Source organism: Schistocerca gregaria, chromosome 2 (assembly GCF_023897955.1).
Source record: "Schistocerca gregaria isolate iqSchGreg1 chromosome 2, iqSchGreg1.2, whole genome shotgun sequence".
Taxonomy (NCBI): Eukaryota; Metazoa; Arthropoda; class Insecta; order Orthoptera; family Acrididae; genus Schistocerca; species Schistocerca gregaria.
In genome coordinates this window covers 459,904,717-459,921,898 of record NC_064921.1, presented here as the reverse complement: position 1 = coordinate 459,921,898, position 17,182 = coordinate 459,904,717, and the positions used below count along the sequence as shown (strand labels likewise).

Here is a 17,182-nt window from a genome sequence, read left to right as displayed (position 1 = left end):
ACACTGGCGTAAAATCTTGTACAATAACAACGATATCATCTCAGTATAATTAGATATACGCATCTACATCTACACGTTAAAGGATATCAAAGTCCCGACAACCACATAAGGATATAACGTTCCTCAAACATTTCCTCGTCCGGGGACATCCCTTTCGTAAACCTTAACGGCTTCCCACTTCTCGCCAAATTGAAGGTCGTCTAGAGCCACTTTGCAAGCTAAACCGGTACTTATCAGTAGAGATAATTGTCCTCTAGTGTTGACCAGTCCAGTGAACATGTTTGTATATGCCCTTCAACCGTTTCCTGCTGTGATAAGCGCCGAGCTGTGTATCCATGACTAGTCTCCATGCGTGCGTACCACCATCATAAAACCTTCCTTCTACTCGTAGTTCTCGATAGTATGTAAGGGTGGCTGCTGCATTGGCCTACCGTCCTTGGGATGGCACCGCAGTGCTATGCCTTCTATTGCATAACGGGATATTCGGCTCGATCTTTTCGATAAGGGGGTGGAGACAGGAAGAGCGAACAGCCACTCAATAAACTAACCTTGCCAATGAGTAAGTAATAACATCAACCTTGTTCCGACGCAAGAAGAAGATGAGGACAAGATTAACGAAGGAGTAGCAATCCTTGAAAATTTAACCAAAGTAAACGATTTTGAACCACAGTTGACTAAATAATGCACAAATATAAGTTGAAAACTAAACGAAGTCAATTACCAACAAAACTACTCTAGAAAAGAAAACGCCTAAATAAAGTAGTAATTTCGCAATTCTGGGGTATTAAAGCAACATTTCAAACCAAATAGGCCAAACTTTTAAAAATATGATAATCAGAATGGATTTCTTACTGAAAAAAAATTATAAGACGAAAAAATGGCTGTGAGCACTATGGGAGTTAACATCTGAGATCATCAGTCCCCTAGAACTTAGAACTACTTAAAGCTAACTAACCTAAGGACATCACACACGTCCATGCCCGAGGCAGGATTCGAACCTGCGACCGTAGCAGCCGCGCGGTTCCGGACTGAAGCGCCTAAACCGCTTGCCCACCGAGGCCGGCTAATTATAAGACGCACCAGCCATAGACTGGTACAATTAATTACATCAGGAATATTTACAACCAGATGTGATGGATGTGACATGATGTACAGCGGACAAATCACAAGTACTTTTCCGATTCAATTGAAGGCACTCACGAAATGCGTCGTAAGTAATCAAAGTGCATCCCTACTGCAGCTCGTGAGCAACGATCACACATATAGAAGCGTTAACGATGGTTATGGAACACTATAAAAAAAACCTACGTAGAAAAATGCTCAATATATTTAATAAATTTATTCCTGAATGCTAAATCCATTTTTTGTATGTCCACCGTAGACTCTTCAGTTCTTTACACAAGATGACCTTTATTGTATGGTGTATTACGTTAAAACTGACCAGTTTCGGTAGGTGGTCATTTTCAAATACGTGTAATAACAATACCAATAAATTAAACGCAAAAACAGTTTTTTGACAACGTTACACGTTATATACTATATCTCTTTTTAGACTACCCACAGTTGCGACGGTAAATATGACACACGTATCACCAACGATATTGTAAGTAATGTAGCAGCAGTTATATTCAAAGTGTAACGATGTCAGAAATGTGTTTAACCTTTTTACCCCATCAGTAATCTTACTACAGGCGCTTGAAAATGGCCACTCATGTAGTGCAAAACATGATAAAGATAATCTTGTAAAAAGAATTTGACAGTTTGCTTGGATATCTAAAACGGTTCTAGCATTCAGAAATTACATCGAGGCTGTGGACTCATACATGAAGAAACAAATTTTTTTTTTACGTTTTAATTGATTCATTTATGGATTCTTGGTGAAACCTAGCGTACTGTATTAACTTAACGAAACACTTTTTGGCTTGTTTCATAAAAAGTTTTTTTACGATGCATATTTCGGGTTGTGAGCCTATTTTCCAGCCTACTGTACCACTGTCTTCAGTCCGAAGGCTGGTTTCAAGCAACTCTCTACGCTAGTCTACCCTGTTCAAGCCTCTGCATCTCTACAGAACTGTTCGTACCCACATCCTCTTGAATCTGCTTACTGTAGTCAAGCCATGGGCCCCCTCTACGATTTTACCCCTATTATTATCTCAGTTACTGAATTAACTATTCACTGACGCCTCAGGACATGTCTCACCATCCGAGCCTGTATTTAAGACAAGTTATGCCATAAATTTATTTCCTCCGAAATCCCATTCATTACTTCTCCACTGCTTTCCCGATTTACGCGTCTGATCTTCAGCATTCTTCTGTAACAACACAGTGCAATAGTTTCTTGTTTTCACTGTTTGTCGTTCAAGTTTCCTTTTCATCTATGGCTGTACCCAAACAGCAAAACTTGTCTCCTATTTTTAGTTTTTCATTTCCAAATCTAATTTTCTCACGATCACCTGATTTAAATGCACGACAAAGTGGACTACGCCTGTCAGTATAGACTTGCAGTTTTGCGTCCACTCATTCACGTTTCAACACCTGACTTGTTGCACAGGGGAAAATAAAAGTCAATAGTTTGCTCTTGCCACATGTACTTGGAGCTACTAACCAATCTAAGAACATAGGACTCGTAATAGTGCCAATTATTAGTCTGAAAATGATGTAACTATTCACGTAATGTTGTTTAACACACCATCTCCAGTCACTAATGGAAATATCTGCACTTGTACCCGTTACACTGTGTATACAGAAGATTATGGAGGTGGCTATTAGGCGGTTTTCCATATCCCATTAAGTGAGTATCGGGCTGCTACGTAAGTCCCACCTCAGTTACACGCTCGTAAACATGTAGAAAAACTTTCGCTCAATTTCACATGAATAACGCTACACAGATAGCTAAGGTACACATATTTCGTCCCACTTAAAGTAGCCATGCTACATCTGTTAAATAACCGTGCCGAAGCTGCGGCGATTTGGGACAAAGACATAAGAGAAAAATAAGAATGAATATGTATATCTGTTACTCTGTCTACGTCGTTAACTTGCTCCAAGTCTGCACTGTTGCTTTCATTGAATCTATTCAGTTAGTTGGAAGAGCCTGAGAGAAAAGGGGCAGATTCGATAAGCATCTAGCAAATTGAAATCGCGATACAATATCTTTGTTTGAGGTGTATTGCAAGAACAGATACCTGAAAGCTTATCACTATTCCCGCAGACGACTGCTGACTTAAAGCTACATTCTGCGCATGCGCGAACTGCCGATACAGGCTCAGCAGCACTGGAGATAATCCGTGGTGCTGCGTCCAGTGGTGGAGTCTCTCGCTAACAGCGTGACCGGCTGTTTGACAGGTACGTCTGACGTCTGTCTGTGTGTGTGTGTGTGTGTGTGTATGTGAGAGAGAGAGAGAGAGAGAGAGAGAGAGAGAGAGAGAGAGAGAGCGGTGGGTGGGGGGGAGGCTGTTGATGAGCTAGATTTGTCTAAGTTCTCGCAGTAAATTTTAAATGAAACTCGTAGTACATGCACAGCATGAATCTTGTTCCACTGGTCGTAAATTACATCGTTCTCACAATACTTACAATAGGCAGTGAAATCTTATTGTAGACAATGTTTAAATTGGTCCCCCGTGCTAGCACATTAATCTCAGCTATAAGTATCCCTTGTTTCTGATCTCTTAGCTCAGTTTATTAACGTGAATTGGGCTGAGTTTTACTGTGTCTGTTGTGGTTAGCAAAGCTTTATACCACTCGAAATGTTAGCACTAGTGGGGTTTGAGTTTCAGTATAAAACGTAGATCTCACTGTATTTATCCCATTACATAGTGTCTCATCTCAAAGGACTGCAAGTTGCATTCATCTTTATTTGACTCGTTCTTAATGAAGAATTGCAACGATCAAACGAACTTATTTGTTGATAAACACTGAACATTTTCTCTCGGAGTAAGTGAAGATGTGAAATCTTGATACAATTGTCTAAGTTTAGAGTTTATCAGTATACGTACTTCGTTTCTGCTACGCTTCATTCTAGACGAAAATATACACGATATTACAGATGGCCTAGCCGACACAGAAAACAAATATCTGTTCAGTGCTGAATTACGTTAGTGCAAGGCCGTAGCAAATGCTATCCATTAATTACATTCTTACTGGTAACACAGGCTAACGAAAACAATTTTTTGAACAACTTTTTTATTTTGATAGCTGATCTTTATAGATTTTTATGAAATGAATCCAAATCTAGCCTTAGTTTTTTGTATCAGCCACAGTTTTCGAGCAATATGCTTTTTATTATATGGTATAAAAATCCTTTGCTATACAGTAAACGGGGAAATTAATGAAACACTTTGTTATAAAATAAGCATGGTTTGTATTTACAGTAAGCTACTTAAAATAATGATATATGTTAAAAGAGGCTTCACTCGTCAGCTAGAATTGGTTTGTATTTTCTTTCTCTTTTTTCTTTGAAGCTTCTTGTGTAGCTTTTTCTACAATGAGTTGCGTGGTGAACTTCTCGGTGAAGTGACCAACAGTAGCCCCCTATCGTGTTGGTGCTCCAGCGGCCTTGGTAGCGTTTATCCATCACTTTAATGTCCTGGTGAAAACGCTCTCCTTGCTCCTCACTAATATATCCCATATTATCCGAGACGTAATCAAGGTGACTGTTCAAAAAGTGAACTTTCAGGCTCATTAAACATCCCGAAGTTTTAAACTTCTTTAACATTGTAGCTATAATAGAAACATATTCTGGGTTTTTTTCATGTCTTAAGAACTTTGCAACGACTTGCTTGAATGATACCCATGCTTCTTTCTCATTTAAGGTCATTGTGGATTCAAAGTTAACATCAAACATTAATTTTCTAATGTCAAGTCCGACGAAGGCGCCTTCTTTTATTTGAGCTTCTGAAAGGTGTGGAATCTTTTGGCAGAGTTACTTAAAACATGATCCATCTTTACGGGGCAAAGCCTTTACAAACTGTTTCATTAGGCCAACTTTATATGTAGAGGTCGTAGGAGTACGTTTTTGGATCTGCAAGGTTTCTGCGTACAATTTTCTTCTCACCAGGTTTTAAAGCCTCCCTCACAGGCCAGTTCCAAGCACCAGTGTCGATCCCTAACCCTACTGTCCCATTCACACAAGAAATATGGAAATTTGGTAAAGCCAGCTTGCTGACCATGGAGCGTGCACGTTACTTTTAGATCGCCATATATAATCCAACCATGATCAGAATAGCCTATTTTATTTAGCACTATTTCTAGGTTTCCATAGCTTTCTTTCATATGTACAGAATGTCTAACAGATATAGATGCATACATGTTATCATTATGTAATAAAACAACCTTTAAACTAGTTTTGGATGAATCAATAAACAGCCTCAAGTCTTCCTTTTTGTATTCAATACCAAACTCATTCATCAGACCAAGCGTGTCTGAGCTGTACACTAAATCACCTTCTTGTTGAAAAAACTTGGAAAATTGCTGCTCTCTCTTTCTATACATCTATATTCTGGTTCCAACTGCCAATAAGTTCTTTTCTTTCAATTTAGAGTCAAGCAATTCAGCTTTTTCTTTCGTTAAGCCCAGATCCCTAACCAAATTGTTAAGCTCGGTCTGAGTAAACAATTTGGGCTCTAGACTTTCTGTATTACAATGGAATTCATCGTCATCTGGTTCATCTAAATCAGCTGGTGTTGTTGTTGTTGTCTTCAGTCCTGAGACTGGTTTGACGCAGCTCTCCATGCTACTCTATACTGTGCAAGCTTCTTCATCTCCCAGTACCTACTGCAACCTACATCCTTCTGAATCTGCTTAGTGTATTCATCTCTTGGTCTCCCTCTTGGATTTTTACCCTCCACACTGCCCTCCAATACTAAATTGGTGATCCCTTGATGCCTCAGAACATGTCCTACCAACCGATCCCTTCTTCTGGTCAAGTTGTGCCACAAACTTCTCTTCTCCCCAATCCTATTCAATACTTCCTCATTAGTTATGTGATCTACACACCTAATCTTCAGCATTCTTCTGTAGCACCACATTTCGAAAGCTTCTATTCTCTTCTTGTCCAAACTATTTATCGTGCAAGTTTCACTACCATACATAGCTACACTCCATACAAATACTTTCAGAAATGACTACCTGACACTTTCATCCATACTCGATGTTAACAAATTTCTCTTCTTCAGAAACGCTTTCCTTGCCATTGCCAGTCTACATTTGATATCCACTCTACTTCTACCATCATCAGTTATTTTTCTCCCCAAATAGAAAACCACCTTTACTACTTTAAGTGTCTCATTTCCTAATCTAATTCCCTCGGCATCAACCGACTTAATTCGACTACATTCCATTATCCTCGTTTTGCCTTTGTTGATGTTCATCTTATATCCTCCTTTCTAGACACTGTCCATTCTGTTCAACTGCTCTTCCAAGTCCTTTGCTGTCTCTGACAGAATAACAATGTCATCGGCGAACCTCAAAGTTTTTATTTCTTCTCCATGGATTTTTAATACCTACTCCGAATTTTTCTTTTGTTTCCTTTAATGCTTTCTCAATATACAGATTGAGTAATATCGGGGAGAGGCTGCAACCCTGTCTTACTCCCTTCCCAACCACTGCTTCCCTTTCATGTCCCTCGACTCTTATAACTGCCATCTGGTTTCTGTACAAATTGTAAATAGCCTTTCGCTCCCTGTATTTTACCCCTGCCACCTTTAGAATTTGAAAGAGAGTATTCCAGTCTACATTGTCAAAAGCTTTCTCTAAGTCTACAAATGCTAGAAACGTAGGTTTGCCTTTACTTAATCTTTCTTCTAAGATAAGTCGTAAGGTCAGTATTGCCTCACGTGCTCCAGTATTTCTACGGAATCCAAACCGAACCTCCCCCGAGGTCGCCTTCTACTAGTTTTTCCATTCGTCTGTAAAGAATTCGAGTTAGTATTTTGCAGCTGTGGCTTATTAAACTGATTGTTCGGTAATATTCACATCTGTCAACACCTGATTTCTTTGGGATTGGATTTATTATATTCTTCTTGAAGTCTGAGGGTATTTCGCCTGTTTCATACATCTTGCTCACCAGATGGTACAGTTTTGTCAGGACTGGCTCCCCCAAGGCTGTCAGTAGTTCCAATGGAATGTTGTCTACTCCGGGGGCCTTGTTTCGACTCAGGTCTTTCAGTGCTCTGTCAAACTCTTCACGCAGTATCGTATCTCCCATTTCATCTTCATCTACATCCTCTTCCATTTCCATAATATTGTCCTCAAGTACATCGCCCTTGTATAGACCCTCTATATACTCCTTCTACCTTTCTGCTTTCCCTTCTTTGCTTAGAACTGGGTTTCCATCTGAGCTCTTGATATTCATACAAGTGGTTCTCTTTTCTCCAAAGGTCTCTCTAATTTTCCTGTAGGCAGTATCTCTCTTACCCCTTGTGAGATAAGCCTCTACATCCTTACATTTATCCTCTAGCCATCCCTGCTTAACCATTTTGCATTCCTGTCGATCTCATTTTTGAGACGTTTATATTCCTTTTTGCCTGCTTTATTTACTGCATTTTTATATTTTCTCCTTTCATCAATTAAATTCAATATTTCTTCTGTTACCCAAGGATTTCTACTAAACCTTGTCTTTTTACCTACTTGATCCTCTGCTGCCTTCACTACTTCATCGCTCAAAGCTTCTTCTACTGTATTTCTTTCTCCTGTTTCTGTCAATTGTTCCCTTATGCTCTCCCTGAAACTCTGTACAACCTCTGGTTCTTTCAGTTTATCCAGATCCCATCTCCTTAAATTCCCACCTTTTTGCAGTTTCTTCAGTTTTAATCTACAGTTCATAACCAATAGGTTGTGGTCAGAGTCCACATCTGCCCCTGGAAATGTCTTACAATTTAAAACCTGGTTCCTAAATCTCTGTCTTACCATTATATAATCTATCTGATGCCTTTTAATATCTCCAGGGTTCTTCCATGTATACAACCTCCTTTCATGATTCTGAAACCAAGTGTTAGCTATGATTAAGTTGTGCTCTGTGCAAAATTCCACTAGGCGGCTTCCTCTTTCATTTCTTAGCCCCAATCCATATTCACCTACTACGTTTCCTTCTCTCTCTTTTCCTACACTCGTATTCCAGTCACCCATGACTATTAAATTTTCGTCTCCCTTCACTATCTGAATAATTTCTTTTATTTCATCATACATTTCTTCAATTTCTTCGTCATCTGCAGAGATAGTTGGCTATAAACTTGTACTACTGTAGTAGGTGTGGGCTTCGTATCTATCTTGGCCACAATAATGCGTTCACTGTGCTGTTTGTAGTAGCTTACCCGCATTCCTATTTTCCTATTCATTATTAAACCTACTCCTGCATTACCCCTATTTGATTTTTCTCTCCTTTTTGGACCATTTTCTCAGATCTTCAACACACACATAACATACCTTATGTGGCACCAAGTTTAGCTCCAAAGTATGATAGAAACACTTTTTTCACAAAGTCTGTAATGTTTCTTTGGTCTTTTTTTAATCATAGATTCACCACAAATATAACAGAAACTGTCAGCAGAAGTTTTACAACCACTATTAGACATTGTACTGGGCACATGTACAGGAAATGGGAAAGTGAGGTTAGGTTGACAGTAAACAAAACACCATCTGTTAACATAAAAATAGAATCGACCTTTTCAGCCAGCAAATATTTTTCAGCAGTGCTACCAACGTTATCTACATTCATTACACCTCCTTTTTATATTATTTTAACTATATAAAAGCTGTCAAATTCTTTAAAAAATCGCTTAATTTAATAAATTTAACTGTAAAATGTGAAGAAATGGTGGGTAACGCAGTTTTTTAAGTATCATATTTGGATTTCCCACCCTAAAAAACATAAGAATAAGGTATTTTCAGCAAAAATGTTTTTCCATCGTTGGCCTGTGATAATCAATAGCACCCTGTTTTTCCGGTTGTTACGACTAGTTCGGACAACATTAGGGAATTCCCCTGTAAGTTGTGCGGAATTGTCAACTTATGCATGTAATGTATGGTATGGCCAGCCATCACTTTTAGAAATGAGCTAAAATTACTACTACTCATTGCAGATTTTGACGTTACCGTGGGTAGAATGCCATTCATATCTAACTTGATAAATACATATTTTTTTACAACCAGGCGCGGGGCTCCCTTATGTGCGGGACCTGTAGCATTTGCTAACCCTTGCCACGTGGCTAATCCAGTACTGTCTCTGTTTCGTTTCTGAGTATTCTTAATAGTTCAACTCAGCTAAAGTGTAAATTTTCGTAAGATTTTCACCATCTAAAACTAACGCCCTTTTATTTTGTGAACAGTTCAACTTTTTGGCAAATGATAGCAAGCAGCAGAAATGCACGGAACTTTTTCGCAAAAATACCGAAGAAGGGAAAGGGTGCCGGACCCATGATCCGTCGTTATGAGCAGCGCTACCAACATAGAACGGATTTCCTCTTGGCCCTACTTTATACGAGACAGATACAGGGCTACTGTAAATGACACGCTATGCTTACTTCTAACGTATAATAAGGGTTTTCGGAATTCTATTTACTTTATCTGTACAGCTAATTTCTAACATTCTTCGACAGGTTCACATTTTTATACACTTCCAGTTAGATCTTTTCATCATTTCTTATGGTCCACGTTTCGCTTCCAAACAGAGCTGTACACTTTCAGGAACTTGTTCCTCACTTCCTGCAAGGTAGAGATGTTATATTGAAGAAAGCTCTTTTTGCTGATGTCTTTCTGCTTCCGATATCTTGTTGCTTCCTGCGACCGTCCTGTGTAACCATACTTTTGATGTCAGGCAAGACGTTACTCTCTTTCCCACTGCTCTTCACCAGTTTCGCCGTTACTTTGTTATTTTGTTATTATTTATTTATTCCCAAAAGGATTCGTGTTTCATTGATACTGGATTTTTCATCGCAATAGCTGAAAATAAGTAGCTCAAATACACAAAAATTTTGAAAAATAAATCCGGTATGGTATGTTTTGTCTGAAAGTAAGATAAAGTAGAGTATGTAAACATTTGACCCTCCTTTGAATGACGCTCGGGAACATACGGCATACGAGGTGTCGATGTAGTGTGCTTTTGTGTGGCCTTGAGGAACCACTCGCCGTTCTAGGCGCGCAGTCCGGAACCGTGCGACTGCTACGATCGCAGGTTCGAATCCTGCCTCGGGCATGGATGTGTGTGATGTCCTTAGGTTAGTTAGGTTTAAGTAGTTCTAAGTTCTAGGGGACTGATGACCACAGCAGTTGAGTTCCATAGTGCTCAGAGCCATTTGAACCATTTGAGGAACCACTACTGAAGTCAAGAGGTAAACTATGTTACCAGTTGAGATACTATGCTATGTAAAGTCAAGCGGTTGAATAACTCATCTATAGTTTCTACTACTATGCAAAAATTAATAGAAGCACCTAACATGCACAAACGTTACTGACGTATGGAGGCCACAGAGTGAAATTCGGCAACTGTTTCCAACTACACTACTAGCCATTAAAATTGCTACACCAAGGAGAAATGCAGATGATAAACGGGTATTCATTGGACAGATATATTACACTAGAACTGACATGTGATTACATTTTCACGCAATTTGGGTGCAAAGATCCTGAGAAATCAGTACCCAGAAAAACCACCTCTGACCGTAATAACGGCCTAGATACGCCTGGGCATTGAGTCAAACAGAGCTTGGATGGCATGTACTGGTACAGCTGCCAATGCAGCCTCAACACAATACCACAGTTCATCACGAGTAGTGACTGGCGTATTGTGACGAGCCAGTTGCTCGGCCACCATTGAGCAGACGTTTTCAGTTGGTGAGAGATCTGGAGAATGTGCTGACCAGGGCAGCAGTCGAACATTTTCTGTATCCAGAGAGGTCCGTGCAGGAACTGCAACATGCGGTCGTGGATTATCCTGCTGAAATGTAGGGTTTCGCAGGGATCGAATGAAGGATAGAGCCACGAGTCGTAAAACATCTTAAATGTAACGTCCACTGTTCAAAGTGCCGTCAATGCAAATAAGAGGTGACCGAGACGTGAAACCAATGGCACCCCATACCATCACGCTAGGTGATACGCCAGTATGGCGATGACGAATACACGCTTCCAATGTGCATTCACCGCGAAGCCGCCAAACACGGATGCGACCGTCATGATACTGTAAACAGAACCTGGATTCATACGAAAAAATGACGTTTTGCCATTCGTGCACCCAGGTTCGTCGTCGAGTACACCATCGCACGCATTCCTGTCTGTGATGCAGCGTCAAGGGTAACCGCAGCCATGGTCTCCGAACTGATAGTCCATGCTGCTGCAAACGTCGTGGAACTGTTCGTGCAGGTGGTTGTTGTCTTGCAAACATCCCCATCTGTTGACACAGGGATCGAGACGTGGCTGCACGATCCATTACAGCCATTCGGATAAGATGCCTGTCATCTCGACTGCTAGTGATACGAGGCCGTTGGTATCCAGCACGGCGTTCCGTATTACCCTCCTGAACGCACCGATTCCATAATCTGCTAACAGTCATTGGATCTCGACCAACGCGAGCAGCAATATCGCGATACGATAAACCGCAATCGCGATAGGCTACAATCCGACCTTTATCAAAGTCGGAAAAGTGATGGTACGCATTTCTCCTCCTTACACGAGGCATCACAACAACGTTTCACCAGGCAACGCCGGTCAACTGCTGTTTGTGTATGAGAAGTCGGTTGGAAACTTTCTTCGTGTCAGCACGTTGTAGGTGTCGCCACCGGCGCCAACCTTGTGTGAATGCTCTGGAAAGCTACTCATTTGCATATCACAGCATCTTCTTGCTGTCGGTTAAATTTCGCGTCTGTAGCACGTCATATTCATTGTGTAGCAATTTTAATGGACAGTAGTGTACTATCTCATCGAAGATTCCTTGTTTATTCTATTTTTGACACTCATTTGTTTTGTCTGGAAACGTAAGGGAGCAAGAACAATTATGTCGACAGCACTTGTAAGAGGGACATTACTTATTGCGCTACACGCATTCTCTGTCCTGGCCGGCCAGGGTGGCCGAGCAGTTCTAGGCGCTACAGTCTGGAACCGCGCGACCGCTACGGTCGCAAGTTCGAATCCTCCCTCGGGAATGGATGTGTGTGATGTCCTTAGGTTAGCTAGGTTTAAGTAGTTCTAAGTTCTAGGGGACTGATGACCTCAGAAGTTAAATCCCATAGTGTTCAGAGTCATTTGAACCATTCTCTTTCCTGATATTTGAAGGATATTTTATTGAAAAATGTTTGAGACTGAAAAATTGTTGTAACTATTTTACACTGCTCCTGGAGGCGCAACTTCTCAGTCAACTGGCTTCTCTATTCACACCACGAGGCTCAGTGGCTCTGTACTCCTAGTAAGGGAAACTCCTTGTCTGTGCCGGGAATCGAAACCGGGAACTCTGCGAGGCTGCCAGCCACGCTGACCACTCAACTAGAATTTTTTCAACCTGAAAGAAAAAAATCCCACAATATATTTTTGACAGTTAAGTATGGTACCAATGTAAGTTTTTATACCCAGAATAGTTAGTCCTTGAAGAGACGAACTTTTTAACACTTAGTTTACATCACTAGCAGCCGCTGTTCGTGAAATATTTCAATTTCCCCTCAAATCAATAAATAACTTTTTTCCTAATCCTCATTATTTTCATGCGAATAAATTTCACTCTCTTTTTTTCAAAACTGGAACATTGTCTTAGCTCCGCACAAACATTTGACCAAAAATGTACATACATATAGAACATGTAACGCACAGTTCAAATGAAAACGAGACAGATGGAAAAGGTAAGAAAATTGTTAATTATTTCAAAAGTGCTCGCCGTAACTGTTAATACATTTACTCTACTGTGAGACAACGAGGTCAATGCCCTCACAGAAAAATGTTCGCGTTTGCCTACGGAACCCAGGCATGCGCTTCTTTTTCGAAGCAAATCAACAGCCGCGAATCTCTTTCCTCACTGCTCTAAACGTATAGAAATGGCTTGGCGAGAGATCGGGGCTGTGTGAAGGATGTGTAATATCTTCCTAGCCGAACTTCTGCAGTGTAATCGAAATAACTTTGGCAACACGTGAGGTGGGCCTTATCCTGCAACAGAATGATGCTGTACGTCATCGTTCCTGGGCGTTTGTATCTGATGGCGCCCTTCAATTTTTGCAAAGTGCTTACTTGAAAGTGTGTGTTAACTGTGGCGCCTTGTTCAAGAAAGTCAATGACTAACAGGTCACTGCAGTCAAAGAAAAATGCCATAATGACTTTCCTGGAGCTGGTGTACCTGTTGTTTCGACTACGCCTGCAGGAGTTTCGCTGAGCCACTGATCCACCAAATTTCGTAAAAGACTGTAATTATTATGCTTTCGAAGAAGGGCGAAGGAATAGACATGAAAATTATAGCACAATATAAAATGCTCAGTGGAGTACTACACCGAACAATGAAAGCTAAAATCGGACGTAAATTAGGAGGAGAACAATTCCATTTTAAGCAAACTGGAACAGGCAGCACTAAGTAATGGTTGCTGATGTTGTTTTCAGTCTGCAGACTGGTTTGATGCACGCTATTCTATCTCGTGCATACCTCTTCGGCTCTGCACAAGTACCGTAACCTTCATCCACTTGAAATTGCTTACTGTAGTCAAGCTTTCATCACCTTCCACAACTTTTACCCCCCGCCCAGCATTTTCTTACATTACCGAATTTACGATTTCTTGATGCTTCGGGATTTCGGGATGTATCCTATCAACAGATTCATTCCTGTAGTCAAGTTATGCCACCAGTTTTGATTCATTGCCTCTTCGTTGGTTATCTGATCTACCAATTTAATCTTCAGCATTTTCCTGTAGCACCTCGTTTCAAAAGCTTCTTCTCTTTTCTTACTTGAACTGTAGGCCTGATTAATTCCGCTTCGTTCCGTAACCTTTGCTTCACTTTTATTAATATTCATCTTAAAACTTCTTTTCAGTTCACTCTCCTTTCCCTTGAATTGCTCTTCCAAGTTGTTTGCCTTTCTAACACAATTACAATCTCATGGGCATACTTCACGGTTTTAATTTTTTCTACCGGCACTTTAATTCCCTTTCCAAATTTCTTTTTTATTTCATTTACTGCTCGCTCAATGTGCAGACAGAATAACTTGGAGGATAAGCTACAACCCTATCTCACTCCGTTCTCAGTTACGGCTTTCATTCCATGTCTTTCGACTCTTGTAACAGCAATCTCATTTCTGTAAAAGTTGTAGTTAACTGTCTGCTCCCTGTAATTTACTCCTTTATTCCTGCTACCATCGGAATATCGAATGGTGTCTTCCAATCAACATTGTCAAAATGTTTCCCTAAATCTATAAATGCGATAAACGTAGGTTGGCTTTGTTCAAGCTATCTTCTAAGAGAAATCATACGGTCATTACTGCCTCGTGTGTTCCAATGTTTCATCGGAACCTAAACTGATCCTCCGCGAGATCGCCCGCTCTCAGTTTTTGCACTCTTCTGTAAATAATTCGTATCATTATTTTGCAAACATGACTTTTAAATTGTCAGTTCGGTAATATTCACACCTATCTATACTTGCGTTTCTTGGAATTATTACCTTCTCCTTGAAATATGAGCGTATTTCGCTTGTCCCTTACGTCTTGCAGACCAGTGTGCAAAAGGTAAAAAATCAGGAAAGGTGTTAGAGACAAGGTTGCTCGTGACATCATTGATGTTTAATTTGCTTACTGGAGAGGGAATGGGGGAAGCAACTAATTATATCAAAGTGGTGACTGAAGGGGTGTTCAAGATATGACGTAGGTGGGAGTATACACTGAGGTGGCAAAAGTCATGGGGTAGGGATATGTACTCATACAAATGGCGGTAGTATCGCGTACACGAAGTATAAAAGGCCAATGCGTTGGCGGAAGTGTCATTCGTACTTGTGTGATTCATGTGAAACGATGTCCGACGTGATAATTATCTCACGACAGGAATTAACAGACTCAGAACGAGGAATGGTAGTTGAACTCGTTAGGCAATTCACTATTCCGAGATCCACAGTGTCAAGAATTTACCGAGAACACCAAATTACAGCCATTACCTCTCAAAACATGGACAACGCAGTGGTAGAGACCTTCACTTAACGACTGAGAGCAGCAGTAATTGCGCAGAGTTGTCAGTACTAACAGACAAGCAACAATGCGTGAAGTAACCTCAGAAACCAACGTGGACTAACGACGAACTTATCAGTTAGGACAGTGCGGTGAAATTCGGCGTTAATGGGCTATGGCAATAGATGACCGACGCGAGTGCCTTTGCTAACAGCGCGACATCGCCTGCAGCTCCTCTCCTTTGTTCGTGACCATATTCATTGAACCCTAGACGACTGTAAAACCATGCCTTGGTCACAGAAGTCCAGATTTTGGTTGGTAAGAGCTGATGGTAGAGTTCAAGAGTGGCACAGACCTCACGGAGCCACGGAACCAAGTTGTCAACAAGGCACTGTGCAAGCTGGTGGTTGGTCCATAATGGTGTGAGCTGAGTTTACATGGAATGGATGGGTCCTCCGATCCATCTGAACCGATCACTGAGTGGAAATGGAGGTCACTTGCAGCCATTCACGGATCACATGTTCCGAAAAAACGATGGTATTTTTATGGGTAACAATGCGTCGTGTCACCAGGTCGCAATTGTTCTCTATCGGTTTGAAGAACGTTCTGGACAATTCGAGCGCAAGATTTTGTCACTCAGATCTCCCGACGTGAATTTATGGGACATAATCGAGAGGTCAGTTCGTGTACAAAATCCTGCACCGGCAACACTTTAGCAATTATGGAAAGCTATAGAAATAAAATGGCAGAGGATTTCCAACGACTTGTAGAGTCCATGCCACTTTGAACTGTTGCTCTACGCCGGGCAAAAAGAGGTCCTACGCGATATTAGGAGGTTTCCCTTGACTTTTGCCACAACACTGTATTACACGGTCGCTGATAAAGACGCAGAAATTATGGTGTAATGTTAAGGACAGCTGGTAAGCGACAGGACCGAAACGGCAGTAATCATAATTCCTCTACAAATGGAAAACTTGCAACAAATGTCATCTGTTACACTGTCCTCGGAATGAATTACCTCATTAACACTTTGAATGTTTGGTGCAGTCTATGTAGTAGCTGGTTGGCCACTTCGCTCACGGTGGGCCAGTAACTTCGACATGCGCCTTTCCATAGTAACGAACCCACCAACCGACGGAAACGTCAATATTTCCAAAGAATGTACAGTACCTTTACCTGTCAGCGTCTAGTGCGAAAGTGTGAGAACGTTTTGCAAACGTTTCCACATCGTGTGACTGTGTCGGGACATTGGTAGTAGCCTGGTATTCACCTAGCAACACGTGGGAAATCGCTTAAAAGCCACATTCAGTGTGGCAGGCCCATCAGCGCTCGTCGCCAGTTCACCAGAGGGATTCGATCCCGCGCCACGGCACCTCCACGAATCCTGTAAGTGGCTTGCTAACGCACTCGGCTAACCAGGCTAGTCGGACTACACACTGCATACTGTTTACTATCTCTGAGATCTGTTGTGTAAACTGCTGGTAGAGATCCCTTGTGATTGCCTTTTTTCCGGTAACTTCTTGCTAATCCAGTGATTCACATCAGTGAAAAATAATCAGGAAAGGAGGAAAATTGAAAGAGAAAATGTTAATAGGCACTGCAAATGACGTTCAAGAGATCACTTACGGAGCCGAAAAGAGTATCTGACAACTTGAGACAGCTCAAAGACAATTGGCAGAGTCAGCACTGTTGGATTTTACACAAAGTGTCGTTTCAAGGTTTTCTCAACAATTAAAAGAGAAAGGAAATTTTCGACATGGGTCAATACATGGCCCTCCAAGAGTAAAAATTCTAAAAACAGAGCAGATATTTCACTCTTTAACACCAGACGAGATTAAATCACGTTTACAGGACTATTGTCTGCAAAGCGAACAGATTCTTCATGAGTCAACTGGACACTGGAGGCTACATCTACATCTACATGACTACTCTGCAATTCACATTTAAGTGCTTGGCAGAGGGTTCATCGAACCACAATCATACTATCTCTCTACTATTCCACTCCCGAACAGCGAGCGGGAAAAACAAACACCTAAACCTTTCTGTTCGAGCTCTGATTTCTCTTATTTTATT

General features: G+C 41.0%; 1 protein-coding gene across 1 annotated transcript in view; it reads left to right on the top strand.

The window, feature by feature from the left end:
* The first annotated feature begins 3,257 nt into the window (after positions 1-3,257).
* LOC126325832 (clavesin-2-like) overlaps positions 3,258-17,182 on the top strand; it is a 101,455-nt gene continuing 87,530 nt past the window's right edge. Inside the window, exon 1 of the mRNA XM_049995325.1 lies at positions 3,258-3,345. The gene's annotated coding sequence lies outside the window, so the exon portion shown is untranslated. The remainder of the gene's footprint in view (positions 3,346-17,182) is intronic.